The sequence below is a fragment of the Anser cygnoides genome, chromosome 5 (genome assembly GCF_040182565.1).
Source record: "Anser cygnoides isolate HZ-2024a breed goose chromosome 5, Taihu_goose_T2T_genome, whole genome shotgun sequence".
Lineage (NCBI taxonomy): Eukaryota > Metazoa > Chordata > Aves > Anseriformes > Anatidae > Anser > Anser cygnoides.
The window spans coordinates 51,255,046-51,267,616 of NC_089877.1; positions in this window are offsets into that span (position 1 = coordinate 51,255,046).

The following is a 12,571-nucleotide window of genomic DNA, read 5'->3' on the forward strand; positions in this document are numbered from 1 at the left end:
CACAGAAATGCCTCTTCTAATGCCTACGGAAAAGAGGAACCTAAGCCAACCTTTGTTTTGTTGTTATAAGGGTAATTTTGTCACAAGTATCAGACTTTGACCGTTTCAAGAGTCAGCTATGCAGCTGAAGTTGTTACTGTACTCTGCAGCTTCTCTCTGAGAAGAGCAGTATGGACTGCAGTGAAATACATGGTCATCTTGGTTGTTCATCTTCAGGCAGTGGCAACAGGTCTCTAGTCTACTGACTCTAATTAAGGATCATTTTATATCTAGGAATCATCAACATAGTCCCAAGAAAGCTGTAGGGCTAAATTTAGCACGGCACAGCTTTCAGAAACAGCAACTGAACTAAGGTAGGGAAGATCAGGAGAACTGCACAATTGGAATAAGGAAGAAAAGAAAGTAATACATGGTTTAACATACTAAACAGCTGGAAAATAAACTTCCTTTTAATTAAGGATTCAAGTCTGGGAGGTCATCGCTGCATGAAGACTTTGTTTATTTATTTGTTTGTTTATTTATTTATTTTTAAAGGGGGAAACCAAATCTGATCTTGCAATACTCATGGTTGCAAATGCAGATAAAGTTGAGCTTTGCCAAACTGGAAGGACAAACATTCTAGGTGCAGAGCCAATTGTAATGCACACCAGTCATGACCTTCAGTGGAGAAATGCTGCAGTTCAAGAGATCAACTACAGTTTAAAATTTTATTGCATGAGATTTTCTTTAAAAGCCCTGTTTGACTTTATGATTTCTCTTCAGTGACAACCTTAATATCTATACTAAGACTGCTGTAGCAATAACCATACACAGAAAAGTGAATTTTGAATGTGCTTTCAATGAAAAGCAATTTACAAGGCATCTTGGGGCGAATCTTCAGTGAGCTGTACAGGGTATTAGCCACCTGACTTGCATTAGCATCAATAAGAAATGGCAGTTAAATCTCTGCACACTGAGCTAAAAATAAAAAAATAAAGTAAAATAAAAAAATCTATCTGCATGTATTGAATCATTAAAAAATGAAAGTGTACAGTGGTTGCAGGCAACATGAACTGAGAAGATCTTGTGGCTGCTTGGCATATTAGATATGTGTGGCTTAAGAGATGTCCTTACATTAATGTACAACAGTGGAAGGCCCAAATACCTATCAGCAGTAACCTCCACTGTTTGTGTTCCGTAAGAATATTCACATAAATAAATTTGACCATGAAGTAGACTCCAGACAAGGCTAAATATGTTCCTGATTATTATAGTTGGTTCTGTTCTGCAGTGACACCTCTTTTATTCTAAAAGAACATGACTGCACATTCTGCATCCCAAAAGCATATTCTGATTAACCTTTCAAAGCTGCATCATCTTGATATTTAAAAGGCAATGTATAACCAAAACTTTAGAGTGAGAATCCATGCACTGTAATTTTTCTGTAAAAAGTTTGGTTTGAATTTCTGCCTTTAGACAATGTGGGCAAATATGATACTCCAAAATCATACATTTCCATCTGAATTAGGTATGCTCTTGAGGCAGGATGGTTGTATGGAAAGTTTTTTAACTTCTATATGCATATGCACCAATGAACTCTCTCAAACTCATAGTTCCATATTCTACCTGAGATAACTTTGAATTTCCCTCTTTAAATTATTCAATATACACAAAGTATTAAGTTTAGATTATCCTATGGGCGTTGTGTCTTTCTTAACTGGTAGATGATCTCACTTGCTGAGGGACTCAAAACATATTTTGAACTGAAATCCAATCAGTATGTTGAAGGAATTGTTAGCATATGCTTCATGGTGTAGAAGCCATACTTTGTAAAACACCCTCAGTTAATAACTTTCATTCTCGAGAATATCTTAACATCTTTCTTTCACAGCCTCTGTCTACTTGACTAGACCTCTGATGACAAAGATGTACAATACAATCAATCAAAGAGAAGAAAGTTATTGTTAGGGTTAGATTTTTATGTGGGTTATAATTATTTATCTTTTTAATTTGGAATAGGAAATACATTCTGACCTTTGTGATCAGCTCACATGATTATTGCTCTTCTGAATGGAGGAATGGGAGAGGTATAGAACATCCCAGTTAAGGCAAAAAAAGGTTTGAAAAAGTTTGATAAGAACAGATAATGAGAGTATGGAGAGAAGAACAACTCTGTTGACTACAAAGCACAACTGGTCAAGCTGATGTAAAGAAAATGGTTAGGAAAACTGAAACCAGCTCATGAGGAAACACTTCTGCTGTTTCTCAGCACATCACAAACATTCTGCAGCCTGATTAATCTGCCTGCCTATAATATTAAATTCACTGTATTTGTACTTTTTGGCCTGTTACACATAGTTACAAACTGAACCAAAAAAATAAAACCTCACCCCCGATCTCTCTACTTGAGCAATGTTATTTAAAGAACTAAAATAGTTTTACTGTGTTTTCCCATTTTTTGTGTTGCATAAATATATGAACATTTATGCATATTCTAGTCAAGTAGTGCCCTCATCTTGCTTCTCACCACTTGAACACAAACATCCTTGTCTATAGGCTGACATGCAATACTCAGCTGAGTTTAATTCCATCCAGTAGAGGGCCGAGGAAGAGACATACAGGAGAACAGTCCTTACATACCACCTATTATTCAATACTGACTTTTTAAAAAGTATTTTTTTTCCTCCTCCTGTGCTGTGAAAATGAAAGACAACATTTTCCAAATAAAACAAGACAAACACCAAGAGAAATGAAAGCACCCTCTTTTTATCCAATTATTAGGAAATTCCAGCATGCAACTCTGAAAGACTTGTTACTAGCTCAAAACCCCCACAACTTTTCTCCCTTCAGTGATGCTCTTCTAATGTCTCCTGAGCCTTGACTACAGCACCCCACAGTGGATGACTGCAATGAAACCAGGATTTAGAGGTGGCAAACTGAAGATACAATCTCTATTCCTCTCTGTGTTGCTTCTCTCATCTACTTTGTGCCCCCACATAGCTACAAAACCTTTTTGAATATATTTTGAATATATTTATAGAAAATATCTGTTAAAACTTGACAGACACTCACCATGTGGTTACAGCACTTCACAATTTGGAAAAGACAAAATAGCTTGCTGTTGCTCAAGGCCTAGAGATCCTAATGAAACAAGCAGGATTTAAAGGCACTCTGCATCTTCCACCTGAAAAACAGATTCATAAGTGGAGTATGCAGCTTGCCCAATATTAAAAAATTGTGTACTCACCACCTTGTAATACTGAACATCTGTATATAAACAAGTCATTAAAAGGGGCTGTTTAAACAATATCACATTAACTATATCCTGTTCCCACTGAAATGATGAGGATTATAAATTAATCATCACTGCACAGTATTACTGCCTTTAGCACATTACCCAAATGGCCAGTTATTAATGAAAATATGTTTATTTTGGTTGACTGGACATGTATACCTGCTCCTCCTATCAAGATATTTATCTAGGGAGTAATTAAAATTAACAAACAATTATCAGAGTTATAACTGGAGACACAACAACTAGATATTTGTAATGATTTTAATGACAGCAACAGGTGCTTTTATAGGTTTTTTGGCTCCTTCTCACATAGAAATTACTGAAATACAGTTAGAATCAAATGTGATGTGGTATACCAGTCAAGTCCCCAAAATGTAAGATGTTACGATAGACTAAAAAGAAAGTAACTCTAAATAATCACCTAGTAAATAACCACTAAGTCCCAGTGCAACATTCACTGCAATATAACAGATTTGACATATTGAAATTGACATATTGACAGATTGAAATACTTTTAGGAAAAAAAAATACTTCATTTCTATTTGTAGATGTGTATCTTTTTCTCCTCTTACCTATGGATTTAAGCACAACTGAAGTGCATTACACAATAAAAATAAGTCCTTGCATTATGCATTCTGTTAAAACAAATGACAGCTAATCAAGTGACAGACAGGACATAGCACTGAATTCCTCCTGTCAATGAAAATCCCATACGGTATCAGGCTTTTTGTCACACTTGGATAAAGCTACTTGTGAGAGAAATCTCCAGCATACAACGTCCATGAGCACCCCACAAGAACAGTTGCTGTGAATCAGGAACACCAAGTGATGGCCCACAACACAGTTGTATTCAGCCTCAACCAGGCCAACCACATTGCAAGTATGGCTGAATGTTGCTGTTTGGAGAAGGATGGGAAAGGGAAAGAGTGTGCATATTGAGACTGGAAGGTCTCTAAAGTGAAGTGGCTGTATCTGGTCTACCCAAAATACCTCCTTGTGAATATAGTGGCCCCTATAGAAAAGCTGGTTATCTCTGCTGTTCATGGCCAGTGATGGATCAGCCAATAGGCTGTGGGATCTGTGGCAGCATACCAAAAGTTTTTGAGAGTCTACAACACTAGTTGTGATGTGCTGCATTATTGCCTTGTGGCTAGTCCAAAGGTGGCTGGGTGTAGAAAGTTCCAGCCCAAGTTTGGGAATGTGGGAATTCACCCACCATTACCAAGCTGTCTGCACAAGTACTGTGTAAAAATAACAGACCTCAAGCTTTGTTAAAAACATCTCAGGGCTAACTACAGGAAAAAACTCTATGCACCATTAGCAGGCCCAAACCAACATGCATTTCTGCACTTTAAAAAACCTGTTAAGTAGATGACTATCAGGCTAAGGCAGTGTTCTGCTGGCAGAGAGGAGCAGATTACCCCTTTATACGGTGTTTGTTGAGCCAAACCCAAGTCCTCCGGGGAACAGGGATTGGGACTAAGGTCGATGGGTTAGGTAAAGTGCTTATTTTAACCAAGTATAAGCTAGCATGCTAACGCAAACCACCTACATTTCCCTACAAGGGGTGGGAAAGACACATATGTTATTTATTTTGAAGTTCCACATTGTAATAGTCATTTATCTTCCCTATTTATGAGCAAATATAAATTTATATGCAGATTTAACATGTCTAATATTTGAAAAGGAACAAAGGAAAACAGGGAGGTTAAGAAAGACAGAAGCACATTGTGGCTTACACAATGAAACACAAGTTCAGAAGATAGTACAAGAGTTGAAATGGCAAGAAGCCAGAAGTTAGGACAGAGCAGACTGGTGACAACCCGTGTTTGAACAGGAAGGCACGGCAAAAAATATTCACGCATTGAGGAGCAGGACTGTGCCAACCAAAGGCAAAAATGGGAAATAGATGTACACAACAGAAATCTGAAACACAATATAGAAACATCCTAAAAAATGTTAAGCACCTGGCAGGGCTCCCTTATACTCAAAGGTGGGGCTAACGCTCTTGTGGCTCTTCATCCAGGCCCCTCCTGGTCACACTCTGCATGCTAACTTGCAGAGACACTGGCCGTTTCCAGCTGCAGCTCTGATGGCCTCAGGACAGCTTGCTAGGTGGTGCCAAGGATCATGTGTTTAGCTGTAGGCAAAGATACAACTGTTGTACTGAGGCTGTCATCATGGTTGGGATCTCTAGTAATAGCAGAGGCCCATAATGCAGCTTAATAAAAGAGATAATGTATCTGCAATGTCTTTCTTTTTTTTTTTTTTTTTTTCCTATCAGAAATACTAAAATACTATGAGGCAATTCACAACAACATGTAATTTAGCTGGTAGTATAGGGCCAAATTAATAATACTGAAAATCTTGAAGCAACAAGCCAACTGTTATAACCATGGGGACTAGGCCTAGTACTTTACTTACTTTCGATCGAGGGTATGTGCTAGAACTCTGGACTCTGCTATTAATTTCTGTGACATTGTCTGACAATTCCTGCTGTGATCTCATCTAATATGTCCTTTCTTATTATTATCAATCTTTACGTTACTTCTTTTTGCCTCTACTTAACAGTACCATTATTGCTTACAACTTCAAGCAACACTCTCAGTCCTAAGCAGCTGACAGTGTCATCAATTTGCAGCAGTGTTAACTTGATGGACTTTTTATTGCATATGCAGACAGAGAAAGCATCATTAATAAATACATTGCTAAGCTATAGTAAAAAAAAAAAAAAACACTGTGATACACAAGGAATTATAACTGTCTGCAGCACATAATGTATCAAGTGTCTAATAATTTTCTGTTTAGACAGCATTTAAAAGTATGTTTTACAGTTACTTAAAATCATGAAAGAAGCATGTCTCCATTGCACGCAAACCCTATAATCTGCTGATCAGGCCAATCCCATCTCGTTCACTCTCTCTGAACTAGTAAGTACTCCTTGCTAGCAAAGGCAGCAGGCAGAAATCCTTCAACTCACATGATCAGCCCTGCTGAAGTCAGTGAGATGATCAGTACAGGCTACAATGGGTAAGCTTGGCCCCACTGCACCTTGTTCAAGATGGTCATACATATGGTGTGTTGGCAAGATCAATAATGTGCTTCATGAGATAAAGATTATTAAAATTCACTTCTGAGGTTTTTCAATATTCTTTGTGGGCTTCACCCCCTATTTACACCAGTGAAAAGCCAGATTAACTCTAGTTTATAAATATGAAAATATTCCTATCTTATAGGTAAACGAGCTACAGTATACTAGAAAAGGTCAAAGCGATAATCCTCTGTAGAAAAGAAGTATGCAAACGAATATCAGCTAATCAAGGAACACATGCTGTTTTTCAAAATGTTAATATAAAGATTAATAGCTCTTCTTTGACATACAAGAGCCTTTGGAAACTCTTCATATTAAAACACTTTGTAAATCACTTTTAGAGAAAAAGCATTCAGGGGACCCTATTTAATCAAATTAACTACTAGGGAACCTTGATAACATTCAATAAAACTGCATGTGCTTAGAATTCTCATCACTGTTCCTAGGATATGTAATTATTTATGCTGCTTTATACCATTTTACATTGCTGTGAAGCCTTAAGAGAGAATTAGAAATGGTCAAGATGACTGTTCATTCCCCTTGTGTCTGCTCATCTTGGACCCAGTCCTGATCCCAGTGAAGTCAAATGATTCCCAATGAATCTCTGGCAAAACTCCCAGAGACTGCACTAGGAGTAAGAACAGACACATAAGGCCCAATCCAAGCCCCATTGAAGTTGATGCAGGACTTTCATTCCTTTCTAATAGGCTTTGGATCAGGCCCCATCCACAAAACATGTTCAGAATCACCATTTCAAACAACGCTTACAGAGGCACAGAAGAGATTTCTGTCCTGCTGCATGCTACTGACAGACGGAGATTTCTGCACACATTCTGCCTGGCTTGGGTCACCCACTATGAACTGGGAGCAGCATCAGCGACTGGCCTTGTCTCGATGGGGCCATGAATAAATGAAGCTTGTGTCTAAAACCAGTCATACAGACAACAATCACAAAACAGCTCAGCGTGGAACTCAACTAAGCCTGTAAGATGTAAAACAAAGCCCAGGAACCAAAAAAAAAGGACTGCTTTTTTTTTTTTTGGGGTCTCCATTCTGTTATTCTGTGCATTCTCCAGAACCAGATGCAATGCTAACAGTCACAGGAGCCTGTCCAAACCGTGTCATGGCCCCCAATCTCTCTAACATCATTTGCTGGATGAGGCTTTAACAACACCCTCCAAGCTCTATTCAGAAGTTAGCCAGAGGACCCTCAGAAAGTGACCTTCTAGCTGTCCGCAGTCTATGTTGTTGGGGTGTGGAATATTTCTCTCATATCTAACTCAGTGTCTCCCACACATTCTCTCTATTTTATTCCCTGCAAGTTGAGGATTCACTCTGTAAATTACACCAACATTCAAACTGACTTCTTACTTAAGAATATAATTTACACAGAAAGGTTACTGATCCTTGAACTTCAGTTGTTCCTAAGAATCACAGAGCCATGGAAATCCTGAGTTCCCATAAATTTTGCCACTGAGTCATTGTGAAGTGCAAGTACCCTTTTAGCCTCCCCGTGACTCCATTTTTTTTCCAGCTGTAAAATAGACATGTTGATATAACATGCCTATATCAGAGAATTTTCAAGACAACTTACAAATTGTTTTGGGTATATGAAGTTCTACTTACAGATAAATACTACGTTTCACTCTTAGAGCCTACACCTGGACCGTAATTCTGAAGTCGCAAGACACATTTGTCTCTAGAATCTTACTTTAGCCAGGACCAAAGCCTGGGACACAGAATTAAAGTTCTGGATTGCTGGCATCCTGCAGGAGTACTTGGAAAAACATAGCCAGAAACTCAGAAGGGGGAAAGGTGACAACAATATTTTACCCCATCTGCAATTCCCACAACTGACATTAAAATATGCAGTGATGTATTCTTTACCAGTAAGCACATAATCATTTTGGGGTCTGATGTTCCTCCCACTGAAATACAAGAGAGAAATTATATATCATATATAGTGAAGATTTTGACATTTGATTCCTCCCACATATTTGAATGGGAGGAAGACATTAAATGCCAAAACCAAAAATGAGCATACAGGACCTATCCCTCAAAACTGTAATACATTCCAAGGCACGGCACTCATTTTGTACTTACACTGACCTCCATCCCACACAAAGCAAACCCAGTGGTTGTCCCCCAGAATACAAAACACATTTTTGCTATTTAAAATTGTGTGCAAGACCAAAGTTCTAGCACATCTTCTACAAGTGCATGTAGGTTTAAAAGTATAAATATCCATGATTTCAATTTCCCTTCAACTCTGATTATTTGTTTTACTTTGTTTTATCTGTAGAATTCCTCTGTTCAGGTTCTTATCAGAGACAAGATGAAATCACCAAAGAACCCCAGATTACTGATGAGCAACTATTAATATGGGAGCCTATTGTGTACACAGGCAAAAACTGCACACATGAGAGATACAGGCACATGCCTTGTGCCTGTAATCTACAGGTGGAAAATATTATTGTTTACATTACATAAATTCCCCTCACCCATCCCCCTTAAAACATGCTTTTTTTTTTTCTTTTTTTTTTTTTACTGAAATACACTCTCAGAAAGTTCACCTTGCCCACTGTATGCACACATTTTAACACTGGCACATATGGACACTATCTTCGCCACCAAAAGAGGCTGGTGTGTGGCTAACATCTCAATTTAAAGCTTCACTAACCAATTTTAAGATATATATTTTTTTTAAGAAAAAAGGGAATAAAGCATACCATCATGCTCCATGCCAAAATTCTATCTTCTACTTCTCCTGTTTTCATTCTACCTAGATGTTCCAGGAGCCTGACATTATATGTTGTGAGCTGTATATGCTGGGTGCTACTGAAGCATAAAGAAAACAATCTCAGAGACTCCATCATGGATCAGGACCCAGAATTTCTCAACATCTTAAGGGTAGGGACTCGTCTTTCTAAGATATAAACTGTCATGGACACTTTGCCATTTACAGAAAAGTGAAAGCTAAAACAAAAGGAAAGTATCAACCATATTACTTCATTACAAACTTGTGTGTTTGCTAAGGTTGGCAAAAACAACAACAATAAAACACCCTGAACAATAACGACATGAACAGGAATAGGAAAATATAAGAAAGTGAGTATTGTCATTTTGAACTCTGAATGTCTTAAGTGACATTCCCCTCTTGTCTCCCAGGTTTGGAATAACACAGTAAATATAGAAATACTGTGCACAGAAATCCCTTCCATTTTGCTCTCATTGCTCTCAAAGCTCTCAGAAGCTACACAAAGCTGGCAGGTCAAGATTTAACTAAGAAGTCTCCATGACCTACCAGATGTGACAATAACCCTGCAGAGGATCTCTGCTAGGTCAGCTGTAGGCTGACATACATGTTGATACATGACTGTTTTCACACTACTCAAGTTTTAACACTGTCTTACCAAATTAATTTTTGTCTTTTGGAAGGTTCTCAAAATATCGTGCTATTGCAAATTTTGAATATACAAATTGTGCATCAACTGAATGTACCATTTATGACAGTAGCACCTTTATCACAAAAAGTGTCTGATGAAGAAATGGCTTTGGTGTGCCATCAGCACCTACTGCCCCTGTCAAAGCTTGAGCACAATCTGACTCAAAAGGCCACCGATAAGTTCAGAGTAATTCTGTAACTTGAAGTAGCCTAGAGATACAGAGGGGTTTGACACCCCCAACTGACCTACAGAGATGCTCAGCACTTCAAAACAAGAAACACTTATTGGTACCTAATTAAGATGATAAACCTAAGGTACCTGGATCTTAAAATTTAGACAGAACTTCAAAGAAAAAAAAAAAAAACAGTCTGCACTTGCTCCAGTAAATTATATATTGTTGTATTACTAACATATTATTGGGACAACATATTGTTCAATTGTTAGTCTCACCTAAACATTGGGTTAAGGCAAACAACGCAATATCCCTTAAAGTATCAACAAGTATCTGTGCTTGGATTGTTTGCCTTGCAGGTTACAGTTCTATTAAAAATCCTCCCCCATATACTCCAAGGAGATTCCAAACCCAATGAGGTTCTTAAGTACAGATGTTTACAAAGGGATCACTACACCAGCATGTGTATTTATAAAAACACATGTTAGAAGTTGGCCTTCTTATAACTGTTCCACATCAGAAGTGGGTGAATTTCTCCACCACAAGGATAAAATATCTCGCATGAGTAAACTGAACCTCACTGAAGTGGTTTGGGACAGAATAAATTAAATGAGCAAAGCACAGCACCAAACATGCCCTTTTGGGCCAAATCATACCCATTTCTGGAGCTGAACTATCTGAGAAAAGAAAGATGTGGATTTGGACCATTCCATAATTTGGAAGAATGTCTCAGAACACTAGCTGAGTTCTGTAACCACAACCAACATCCTTTTAGCTTCTTTTTAGGAGCAGCTATTGGAGACGTAACCAGAACGTCCCACTAAGAGAACACATGTATTCATCTGAAACCAATACTAGATTTGCAACACATGCACATGCAACAATAAAATGGAGCTATAGAAAGACACAAATATAAATTAGTGTAGAGAATAATCATCTGAGGACATATATGTCTCTATTCTTAGAGGAGGCAAAGTCAGTCATTATTAATTCTGTCCTTTCACTTTCAACTGTCTGGATATAAGAAAAGCACAGGCAGTAGCTAATCTTACCAAATGTATGCATACTAAACCACTAATTACTTTTTTTAGTTGAAGCTTCCCCCTTCTTTTCCCAGACTCACACACAAAACAAAACTCCTAAAGCTGATTTAGACCAAATGGGTATAACTGCAAAACAAACAGAAAATGCAGCAATGTAAAGCTCTCCAGGCAGCAAAAAGTAAAGACACTCAGCAAATCAGTGACATTACTGGAAATGTACAAAAACCTCAAGACCTGCAAACCAGAAATGATCTGAAACATGACATGGCCCTGACATCCACCTGCACTTATGTGGTACTGGTAATGAAAGCACTAAATGTTCAGGATATTTCCAGTTTTCCTGTCTTGATGGAAGATGCTATGGACCATCTATCTTCTACCAGGACATATTACATGCCTTGGAAACTCTAAGTTTTTTTTTCGGGGGGGGGGGGGGGGAGGTGTTTTTTTCCCCTGCACGCCTCTGCTTCACCTCTTCCCCTATTACTTTCTAATAGCTCAAATATACAACCACTAGTAACAAAAGAGAATCATTCAATACACAGAAGTTGTGTTTAAATCAATTTTTCTATAAACTGTATTCTATAAATGCATAGGAGTATTTTTTGTCTAACAGAAACCATCTTTCTTGCCACTAAAAGACACAAAAACTCACAGAATATATTATTCTTTCAACTGATATTAATCACATAGGCAAGACATTATAAGGAAAAGCATACTCAAGAGATGCTACAAGCCCACACAAGACACCTTAGTCACCATCGAGTGGAAGCACAGTTCAGTAAATGATTTAGTTCCTAAAGCATTTCCAAAATAAATGTCTTCATTGTATTTGGTATGTAAAGAAACTTAATTTGCTTCATAAAATTAAATAATAATAACTACTAATTATTTTTTACCAATTCACTTAATATAGACACATATTTGCATATGCTTACATACACACACAAAAAAAGTTACTTATTCTTATCTATAATGTATATAGTTTATCTTCTCAGAACTTAGGGAGGGGGAAAAATAAAGCAAGTAAAACTCCACACTATTATGGAGAAAATAAGCAGCATTCTACTTATTTTTCGATTATGAGTTATAAAGTTAGATCACAGGCTAAAAGGCAAGTTACTATGAAGCTTGTTTCAGTTTAATTACTTCCTTAGGGATTTCTCTGGCATGGGGAAGTCCCCAGGTGTAATGGGGTTGATCTCCCTCTATTAGTGCAAGGACAAAGTAATGGCATGAGCAAGGTCAGCAAGCTGTGACATTTGACCAAATCCCAACTGCTGTGTCCCATGCCTTGGATCAAGAACATGGCAGTTCCAGAATACAGTCAGCTGGAAGGTCACGTGCAGCCAGTTCTTCAAGATCCCATGCTCTGTTTCTTAGGGTTGCCCTGTGGTCATTCCAAAAGAGTTAGCCCCTTTACAACCATTTTACTCTTAGTTGTTGCTTTCTCTGGGAGAAGGAAAAAGATGGAGGGACACGGAAATGTCGGTCAATAATGAACCATCCCCATAGTAAGAATTATTTTACATGAATAAAGTACAC